The 11358-nt window shown below is 45.2% G+C and overlaps 1 protein-coding gene across 1 annotated transcript in view; it reads right to left on the bottom strand.

Annotated features, from left to right (window-relative positions):
- PRR5 (proline rich 5 (renal)) overlaps positions 1–11358 on the bottom strand; it is a 49571-nt gene that overhangs the window by 7298 nt on the left and 30915 nt on the right. The window lies entirely within an intron of this gene.

Raw genomic sequence — 11358 nt, 5'->3', positions numbered from 1 at the left:
TCCAAGAGCAGTGCTAATCCCAGAATAGTTTTTGTTGGAAGAGACCTTTAAGATCATCAAGTTCAACCATTAACCCAGCCTGGTTTTGCCTTCACCTTTGAAGAGGCCACAAAATACCACCTTCACAGTCTAAAACCACCCTGACGTTACTCTTACTCCTCAGCTCTCTGATCATCCACAAGATGCTTTTCAAAACATACTGAAAAGTCATAAAATATCTGGCATCCGCTGGAGCTGTGATTACTTCTGTTCTGTACCTTGGCACAAACGTGCCATAGCCACCTGCAACATCCTTCCTGAGCGGCCGTTGTTCCAGGCCTTCCTCCAGGCACCTGATAGGGCAGTTCCCTTAAACCATTCTCTCCGTGTGGAGCCTCTGTGAGAGCAGGAGTGTAACAGCCTGTTGATCATATCCTGAAAGAAGAAGAGTGTTTTTCCTGCATTTCTTTCTGCCCTATTATGCAATGACAAACATCCTCTGGGCCGCTATTTAACCCAGTACAAGTACATCCTGATATTCAGCAAGAACTATCTCAGCTTTCCAAAATCTACTTTCCATATGACCTGAACACCACCACCACTTATTTATTAATTACTCCAGCCCAAGTGGCCCACAGAGGAATGTCTGCAGGCTCAGAGCAAGCTGGGGCCACCTCCACCTGGCCACAGCCCCTGCCCAGGGGCACAGCATCGCTGTGTTGCAGTCACTACGTGCTGCTCATGAAGCCAAATGCCCCCTGACCCAGAGCCAGCTGGTCCTTGCTGCAGCTGTGTAATATGACATGGCTGTGGAGTGCCAGGATCTCAGTTGGAGATGTCAAGGGTTGGCTGGGTCACAGGGTGTAAGGCAGCCCCTGCTTCTCTTCATGAACTTTTAACATCATGGCCCAGGAATAAGGTAGCTGCAGGTTCATGCATCAGCCCACAACAGATTAATTGAGATATACCAAAGGTATTAACACGGGCAGGAGTGCCCCGCAACCCTACTGAGAAACCGGGGCCTTCCAGTTCTGCAGGTCTTCCAACGTCACTTCTTCAGTGCACCCAGGGGTGGCTGGTGCTGCCCTTGGTGCATCTGAAGGGCAGCCCGCGGGGGCTTGCTGTGGCACTGCCACATCGCTGCCTCTGAGCCAGGCAGGGGTGGGGCACAGGGAACACCAAGCACCCAGCAACAGGGGCTACAGCAGCTGGCACATCCCATGGCCCTGGGGCGGCTGCCTCACTGAGAGTACGCAGCAGAGCTGTGCTAGAGAAGGGTTCTGAAACGGCAACTGACCTCCAATTCTTGGTACCGCAGCAGAGAGCACACCTCACTGCTCCATATCAGAGGCTTCCAGCAGACCCCTTGTGTCCCTTGTTAGTGTGACACCTAGTTGAGTGGGAAGGCACTTCTGGTGGAAGTTTAGGGTGGAGTAAAGTACGGTTAGAAAGGCTTCCTACATATATGTAAATAGAGATAGATAGATATACCTGTATACACAACTATACACCTATCTACATGTATATTTATATATACTGAAAGATATATGAGGTCTTTTTCAGACCCTTTCCCAAATTTGTAAGTGATTTTGCTTGTAAACGCAAAATTAACTTTGGAGTAAAGCCAACTTGGGATTCTTATCCACATCACAAAAACTGATGGCAGGACTTAGAAGTCACCAATACATTAAGAAAAAAGTATTTTCCTGTTATTTTGGCAGCTCATGGTTCTTCTTGTACATACTGCTTGATGCTTTACTAGTTTGGTATGTCACTGTACAGCAATAAAGCAGAAGTCGTTTCTAGCAGGCTGGCTGCTTAGCGTGCAAGAAGCGGAATTGTAATTTGGAGGAAAAAAGACATCTTGGAGCATTTCGGTAAAACAGAGACTCTTCCTTATCTTTAATGCAATATTTGCTCTGCAGACATGCAAAAACTTACTTTAAGAGGGAACTGTGACCTTTCATGAACCCAATTTCCTTTTAGCGGGAGAGTTTCATGCTTCTCTGCAAGTGTGAGACGTATCTATTAAATTCCTTTCAACGGCCTTGCCTGACCTATTTATTTCTCAATTGAGGGCCAAAATAGCTCAGTATCAGATAGTTACAAGCACCTTACTACTCTAAAAGAGTGCATCAAATCCTCATCCTGGTCACGCTATTTTGAAAGGCGACAAGAGTCACCTCATTATCTTCGGAAGGATTATAATGTAGTATTATGACAAGAGTCTGCCCTACTCTCGAGGCATGGATAAGGGGTGTAAGTCCAGACTATGTGAATACTGTTGCAAATGGAAAAGGTCTGCACTTGGCATCAAAAACAGAGACATGTATTTCTGCAGGTAACACAGCATCCAAGTCCCTTCCTTCACTGACCTGTAATTAAATCATCTCGAAACAGAGAATTGTACACAGTAGTTCAAAAGCATTACAAGGAGCCTATGCACTGTTCTTGTTACGTCAATCTGGGTACGCGCTCCCGCGAGGGCCGTATGCCCTAAAGGCTATACAGGCAGCTACTTTATGAAGTTACTGCCCAGTCTGCTGAACCACAGCGCTGGTCGCATGCGTGCCCCCCAGTGCCACACTCGAGTATGTTGCTGGAACAAAACATTCCTTGTGTTTGGGAACAAAACACCATGGGTTAAAATAAGTCACTCCAGTGAGAATGGATGCAGCCCTCAGGTTTCCATTCCTGTTAATTCCATAAGTTAACCACAAACTCCTACTGAGTTTTTAAAGGGTACGAGGGCTTCTTATGAAAGCACAGAGGAAAGAACGAATTCGACTTTTGGCACTGCAAATAAACAGACATGTTCGGAATAGCTGGGCGTTTGTAACCCCATGAAAGGCCACAGCCTCCTTTTTCAGTATGTAGGACTTCTCTAAGCCTCAAAGTGGTCGCAGAGTGGAGGCCACTCCAGACAGGCATTTAAGGACTTGAAGAGTCCTCCTCAAGCACAACCTTAAAACCTACTCAAGGCTGAGGTTTATGTACTTTAACCCTCTGCATGCTGCACAAGAAAGATGGATAGCTTTGAAGATTTTTTAATGAACATGTGAACAGTAGGACTTGTAAATCAAATTCTCAATTGCTTTACATCAGAATAATCCTTGTTAGGTTAATAATTTTATTCTGGTTTATAATCACTAGAGGCCGTGCCCTAAGCCTGACATGTCCATTCCTAGGCACTGGTATCCTTTCTGCAAGCGTTGGACAGATGCAGCCACACAATTCATGGTTGTATCGTTATGAACTCCCGGCAGTGTTCCCTCACATTATTTTTCTCTCACTTCATTTTATCCTAAGCCGCTGGAATATTGGTAAAGCCTAGAATATTTGAAGGGTTAAATAATTTCTTGACTCATCTCTGCCTCTTGCTTTTCTCATACCAGCAGTGTTCATGGGAGGGAGAGGCAGAGAAGCTTGCCATTGCCATATTGACAGAAGTCAGCACTTCAGATCCCTGTGACTGCCTCAGAAATAAAGATCTTGTCATATTCACTTTAATCTCTAGCGAGTGCCAAGTTATGTCAATGTCAACAGGAGAAGCTGCTCTGTCTCTCTCTTCCTTTCATTGGTGGCACTGAGACAAAGACAAAAGATAAGGAAGACAAAACACCCAGACACGGTTTGTGTTCAGCTGGTGAGTTTTTCAAATGGCTTGGCTGCAGAAACATACAAATAGAATTCTTCTTTCCAGACAGGATCAAACACTAAGAACAGGCTAGTCTTCCCCTGACCCGTGAAATCCATTGATTATTTTTCTTTAAATTGTTATTAAACATTTTATATGAGACTGCAAAAGACAAAGCAGAAGATGAAGACTGAAGATACGTAAAAGATAAGAAATCAGAAGAAAGGAAGTTACTTTGAGGTTTTAAATAGAGTGCTTAGGATCCTACAGAAGCTGAACAGCAAGTTTGCTGATAAAGGTCCAACAAAAATAGCGGTATGCCTTTCTACCTTTCCTAGTTTTAGGGCTAGAGGTTGATTCCCAGCTTAGCGACTCCCCTGGGCACAGACAACAGCTGCAATCATCTCAGTCACGTAAGCTAATCTGACTTTGAAACAACCCACCAAATGAATCTATGCAGAGGTGAGTGTCTCTGAAGAGCTGCTTACGGAATAAATTTGAGCTGGAGTTAGTTTAGCTGCATTTACAAACGCTTCGGCACTGCCACATTACAGTCACTGGCACACACATGCACAGAAGCGCACGAGCACCCCCCATGCAGAGATCACCCTGTGAGTTACCAAATAACTAGATGTGATGTTTAATGCCCAAGAGAATAAAGCTTTTTAGGCTCCCTCTTGACGTTCTTGCTGATCTACACATATTAAGCTCATCTAACCTTGCTGCGGAATTGATGACTTTCAACTCTGAGCATCTGAGTCTTTTACCTAAGTCTTGGCTCTGAGTGTTTTCTCATTTAACATTTACTACAAGAAAATCCATCTTGCATTTATTTTCAGGTGGATACTCAAAAAGAAAAAAGGATGTCAGAGCCGTCGCTCAGCGCAGCCAGGTTCTTTTGAAGAGACATCCAAGAAACACTTTAGAAGAACTGCAAACATTAACTGGAGTGCTGTTACCTACTTGTGAGGATTTCTTGATACTGCCTTTTCATAGCCACATTACCCTTCTAAATCATTAATGAACATTGATCCCTCAGCATCCTCCTTCTGCTTCATGCTTTGCAGATGACAGAATCTACTCCACAAATTTTCTTCTTTTCTGAAATACACTTGAACAGACTGAGCAGACGTGTCAGTCGTATCTTCTGGATTTTTAAATTTTTTTCTATTTCTGGCAGTGACAGCATTTTCATCACCAATGACTCATCCCTGTGACCCGGAAATCAGCAGATCCCCTTCAGATCACCCCTCTATCTTGGCTTAAGAAGGTGGGTGGTTCAGAGACCACTTGTGGGCAGCTGTCTGCTTGGGCAACCAGCCACTCAGGACAGCTGCTTGCCTACACCCTGCTGCTTGCCCAGGCAGAGAGCAACCCACTGGAACAACTGGGAACTGAGCAGTGCACTCCTGAGTGAATGCTTCAGGTTACTCTCTCGCACAAGCAGGTTGAGCTTCTATCAGTCCCAGAACACAGCAGGTTTGGAGCCCAGGTGCCCAGCAGCCTGGGCCGGAGGGAGCCCAGCAAAAGCTTTCCTGAAAGCAACATGTTTCTACAGAACAATTTGATTTCAATAAAAAAGTCTTTGCCAATTCAAAATATTTGGAAAGTAACTGATTCGATCTAGAAACCTCCTCTCAGCAACCCCATGTGTAGAGGATAAAAGGAAATGAAGAAATACAAGCATACAAAATGTGAGTTTACAGCCAGAGACCACTGAGCAGTGCACTCCCTAAATGCAGTCAACGGATTAGGGACATGATCGCAGCAGTGGCTCTAAGGGACTGACCTTCCCTCCTTTGTCCCCGCCACTCTCCAGGGACATGCACACTGGAAACTCCACGTTCTGGCAAAATTCAGCAGCATTCAGCAATTTTTGGAACAACCATGGTATACTGACGTGTAAGGGAAACGGGTGCGGTTGAAATGAACAGATGCTCTGACCTATGTCTTGTCAACATGATCCTACTCCTGAAACGAAGGCGGTTTGTTTGGGGGGTTTTTTTTGTCTCCCCTCAATGCTGGCTGGTACTTTAACTCACATAATATCACACAGCCACCTCCACGGAGTGAGCCTTCTCTCAATTCTGTTTTAAAAGTTATATTAAACATAAACCATATTCTAGAGCTTTCCAAGCAAAACTAGTGCCAAATTCCTCCTCTACCATAGACAGGCTTCAGCACAGCTGCATTAGTTTCATACCACCCAAACCTCTGTCCTCATGCGATTCCGAGATTTTGAGAAACCATGGAAATACCCCACTGCTGCTTCCAAGGTTTTATTCACTTCGACTAAACAAGAAAACCACAAGAAAGGCTCATGAGCGATACAGGGGGAATGAGGGATGTATTTTTTTTCTTGGAGCCCAACAGGCACCCTACGACAAGAAGGACTACACTGGGCCAACGATGTAGTATTTGTCAGAAAATCACTTCTAGTATGTTTGTCTCCTTGTTTACTTGTGTTCCCCATTTGTCAGTCCAGTTACAACTAGTGTCTCTTGCATCAGGCTGCATGATCTTTACTGCAGAGACCATATTTTCACTGTGTTTATACAGCGCAGAGTGCAGGAAGGCTTTTGTCTACCCACGCTAGCAAGAACGGAGGCTTGGAGTGGCCAGTAACAGGAGCAGCTGACAGCTCTTAGCTGCTCAGTAAAAAATGTAATTGGCTTTATGTGAGAGCTGCTCTGAGTACAACAGCTGTGCTTTGAGAAATACCTTTCTGACAGATTTCAGCCAGGCTAAGCAACGGCTTTTCTTCTGCTTGACTGCAGCATGCTTGCTTTTTGCTCTGCATTTGAATCAGAGAGCACCAAAGCACAGTCCCCTGTCTAACAACTCCAAACCAGGAGCCTCTCACTCCATTTGGAAAAGCACAAGTCGGGAGCGGTCCTCTCCCTGTGCCCCTGGCTTGCGCGACCACAGCTCCCACCCTCTTTCTGATGAATGGTCACTGCTCAGCAAACCCATATTGCCCTGGCCATCCGGATCACGTGCAGCGAAGCCACAGCGTGCCACAGACACTCAGCGCGACTGCCCACACGCCTGACCTGTAGGCATGACGTGTCATACTGTTGTTGCCTTGCGCTGCAGTTTTGCTATAACCACTGAGTAGCTCACTGGCAACAGGATAAGGCTCCCAACACATAAGTTAAGATCAGATAAGTAATCTGAATCGTGCTCTGTCATGTGATTAACCGTTTACCTTTTAATTGCTTATAATAATTGGGTGGTGGCAAGTTAATGAATTTCACAGTACACGTCTCATATCGCCATGTCACATAGTTGTTTCTTCTGCAGCTGCAGCAGAGCTATGGGTGGCATGTGAAATTACTGATAGAAGACAATTAACCCTGTCCACTAACCATGGGAGAAAGGATGCCTCTGAGAGACTTATTCAATCATTCCCCCATCTTTTGCAGATTTCAATGCATAGACTTTTTATTTTTGGAAGGAAGGCACCACAAAGCAGTTATCCTCTGCGTAAGGCCCCATGCCACCAGCCTAGGATGCACCTTCCCAGTGAACTGCTGGTTCTGGCACTAGTAACCACAGACCAGGAGAGGAGGCTTGGGTGGCATTGTAGAGCAGGAGCTTCCATTCCTTTCACAACTCTTCCTCCTCTCAGTGCATCTTCTGGGGTGAACGCGGAGGCTAGGACATTTTATATAATTTTTTTTTATCACTTTGTTGGCTTAAATGGAAGCATGTCTTCCCATAATAATAAAATTCTATAGCATAGACAGAAACAGAAAAACACCAAAAACCCAAGAGAAATCACTCCTGACAAAAAGCAAACAGCTGCCAGAGTTGCTTCCAAACAATTCATATGGGAAATGAACTGCTCCTCTCTAATTACGGGGGATTATTCCACAAAGTTGCCATTCACATCAGTGCTGGCAAGCCACTCTGTGCCTGCTGCTGGTGACACCTCCTTTCTCGAGTGTCATGATTTAACCCCCGTCAGCAACTAGGCAACACGCAGCCACTTGCTCACTCCTCCTTGCCCCCCAGGAGAGGAGAATCAGGGAAAAACAACCCCTAAAACTCCTGGGTTGAGAAGAACAGTTTAATAACTAAAATAAAATACAACTATAATAAAATCTAATAATACTAATTGTAATGAGAAGAAACGTGACAAACAGAGAGAGAAATAAAGCCCAAGAAAAGACAACTGGTTGACAACACAATTGCTCACTACCCACTGATCAATGCCCAGACAGTCTCCAAGCAGTGATCCTCCCACCCCTGGAAAACTCCCCCCAGTTTATATCCTGAGCATGGCATTGTATGGGATGGAACATCACTTTGGCTAGTTCAGGTCAGCTGTCCTCCCAGCTTCTTGTGCACCTGCTTAGTGGCACAATAGTACTGAAAAATCCTTAAGTTAGGGTAAGTGCTTCTTAGCAACAACTGAAACATCAGTGTGTTGTCAACATTGTTCTCACACTAAATCCAAAACACAACTCTGAAACAGCTACTAGGAAGAAAATTAACTCTATCACAGCCAAAACCAGGACGCAGGATAAGGGGTGCTGGCATGCTCTGATCTGTCCCCAAACCAGATGGGCAACTGGCTGCCTGCCAGAGAATGCAACCAGCTCCAGCTCCGGCTGCCTACATGGCACATGGAGCTTCACAGCATCTGCATTTCCACTATGGCAGCTAGTCCAGGTCCTCGTAACCTGCTCAGGTCATCACTGCCTCCAGAAGGACTCAGCAGTTTGGGCATGACTGAGAGATGCTCATCAGTCATGACAGTCCATGCCTGCGGCTCAGGCAGCTCTCCCCATCGTGCATCCTGGTAGTCTGCAACCAGCTGCTACTGGGTCTTGACCCAGTTTATGGGCATAATCAGAGACTGGAGTGGAGAGCTAAGATCAGAGGAAGAGCTGCCTGCAAGGCTGAGCTTCCAGCTGTCGTTCATGTGACTATCAAAGTACCAGCTACTTCCCTCTCTGCCTTTCTCCCTTCTGCCCTGTAGGAAAATAAGATGGGTTAGGGAAGAAAAAGTCAGGAGGCAATGTATGGGAAGGTAAAAGGTGATGAAGCAGTCAGCAACATGATGGGAGAAGCGGTACTACCAGCAAGCACCAGTGTTCAAAATCCAGCAAGCACCGTGCAGCCCTGTGTCTGCCACAGGAAAGGCTCAAGGAGCAGAACGGGCACACGGTCTGCCTCTGAAATCTCCTGGCAGGAAGCTTCTCTGCTTGCTCTGTGCTCTGCCGGAAAGCTTCAGGCAGTGAGAAAGCGGGGGCATGGGGGAACCTGCGCGAGGGACTACCCAAGCCACTGCCCACCCAGTTACAGCTCAGTACAGCTCTGACTGGAAACTTCTGTTGACTCATCTCCAAAAAACGCCGGGAAGCCCATGGATGCAACACTACAAAATAACTCTGCCAAGTTCTTTTGTTGGAAATTACTGTTGCCTTTCTCATGAGCAGGACCAGGTGAATCCCAGCATGACAGAACAGGAGGTGCTGCACCAGCAACACCCACCACAGCACTGGCTGACTTCACTACCTGCATGGACACAACTACGTCTTGGAGAGCAAATGATCCTCCCATTTTGTGCCGGGTGCCACCACTTTGGGTCCACCCTGTTGTGCCCTAGGCAATTCAACAGCTGCCATTTGTGGCTTTGTCCACCTGGGGACACCCAGGAAAATGAAATTATATTCATTAAATTAAGAACAGAAAGCTTTTTCGATAAATTCTGCATAGGCCTCTGGTGTAGAATTGAAGTTTCATTAATTTAACTTGCCTCCCTTCCCACCCCTCTAATTCTCAGAATAAGTGTCCATACAGAGTTTAATGAGGTTTAATTAATCTTCTTTAAAAGATAGCTTAGATTAACTTTCTTATGTTCCCTCTGTAGACTACCCATGAATTACAGTAGTAAAGCCCCCTGCCTCAAAGAATTCTGGCACACTGGGAACATTTCCTGCTCAGAGTTTTTCAATAGTCAAAATTTCTATGCTGTCTTTTATGGTGGTTTTAGTCTACCGGCCCAAATGGGTCCACAAAAGACATTTGCACTAATGCAATTAGTGCAAAACTTCTCCCTCTTACTCGATAAAATTGTAGGATCTTCAGGGACATTCTAATTCAAGTTAAGAATTATGTTAGTGATTTAACTTATTTTGTTAAGTATTAAGGATTTGCATACCAATGAATTTCTATTGGTTTTAATAGGCCAGTTTCATTAATGGAGGCAAACTTCAGGAGAGAGAAGTATGTTTTAGTAAGCACAACCTTGTTTAGTTGTAGTTAAACATGTATCTAACCGACGTGACCTGAAACAACTCACACTTAGGTTGCACAAGTAAATTATTGTGGGCTAAGGTAGTCTCAGGTGCTGTAGGCAGCAGCTACACCGTAACTTCATGCACACCCGCTCTAGCCCCAAGGCAAGTGTTGAGTAATTTGACAGAAGACAAGTAAACACTTCTCACCTACTACAGTGCAAGACAACAAATGGGCAGTAACTGCAGAGGACCTGATGGACAGTTAGCAGCATAACTCAGGACAGTCTAGAGAACTGCCGCAGCATTTGACTAACTCCATCTGAAGCCAGACCTTTGCTTAACCAACTGGAATCCTTCACAGAAGTGACAATTTCCTTAATGCAAGGTAGTCTTAAAACGGACAACGCAAATTGCCTTCTAAAACAATTGTGCTTAATTGGTACAGACAACGTTATGGTTGTGTTCCCTCGAAAACGGCCTTTCTGGTAAGAGAAAAGACAAGACACACATTTGAATTACTACACCATGGTGTTCGTGAGACAGGTTCACATATAAAAAAGCAAAACAACTAAAATATTTTATGTTGCTTTCCTGTTTTCCCATTGCTTAAGGTTACAGAACGCATAGTGTGGTCAAATATGTTGAGAGCTAGTTTTGGAGAGCACTCAATCTCAAAATGAAATCTGTTCTTTTCATATGGCAACGGACTTCCATTTGCCGTAGTTACACACGCAGAGGGCCTACGTGAACGCAGATCTTTCCCGGGCTGCGGTGCAGAATGCTGGCTGCGCTGGAGTGACTATTGAAAAGCCCCTGTCGGACAGGCTTACAGAACGGTTCAGCGTAACCACGCTTGCTCCCTCTATCTCTGTCCCTAGAGAAAACATACTTGTGGTGAGCTACGAAGTAAGTGTGAGGTGAAAACAGAGCTAGAAACATTAGAGAGAGAAAACGCCTCTGATGTGGTTTCCCTCCTTAACTATAAGCCTACAGCTTGTAAATGTAAAACAGATCACTACCAACTGTCACCGGCTCCTGTCCTTACCACTACACCAAGCAATGGCAGGGGCATTACTCCTGATTGACATGAACGCAAGTAAAGGCAATACTTTCCTCAGTACAAACAGTGTGTGTAGCACTCCTGCGTGGTACCATCGGCTGACCAAATGTCAGCGCTGCTTTAACGTACATTTAGACCTTTCTGGTTCCCCTGTGTGGCACTCAGGCTACTACTGTTGTCACTTTTTTGACCTCTCCTGCCAGTTCCCAGCTTCTTGTCTCATACTCATTAACACAGCCCAGCCCAGCCTGCTTGAGGCAGTACTCCAAGATGTAGATGAAATAGTTCGAGCATTTTTATGGCCTCCGTGAAGAAATGTTTCCCAGCATCAGAAAACTAGCACAATAAAAACCATATGAAGAAATTCAAAATCAAATATGGCAAGCAGTCCTCACTAGCAAAAATGTCAAGATTTTCTTTTAAAAAGATCC

This window comes from Buceros rhinoceros, unplaced genomic scaffold, assembly GCF_000710305.1.
Source record: "Buceros rhinoceros silvestris isolate BGI_N320 unplaced genomic scaffold, ASM71030v1 scaffold21316, whole genome shotgun sequence".
NCBI classification, from domain to species: Eukaryota; Metazoa; Chordata; class Aves; order Bucerotiformes; family Bucerotidae; genus Buceros; species Buceros rhinoceros.
Note: the sequence above shows the minus strand (reverse complement) of the source record. Positions and strands in the feature narration are given on the sequence as shown.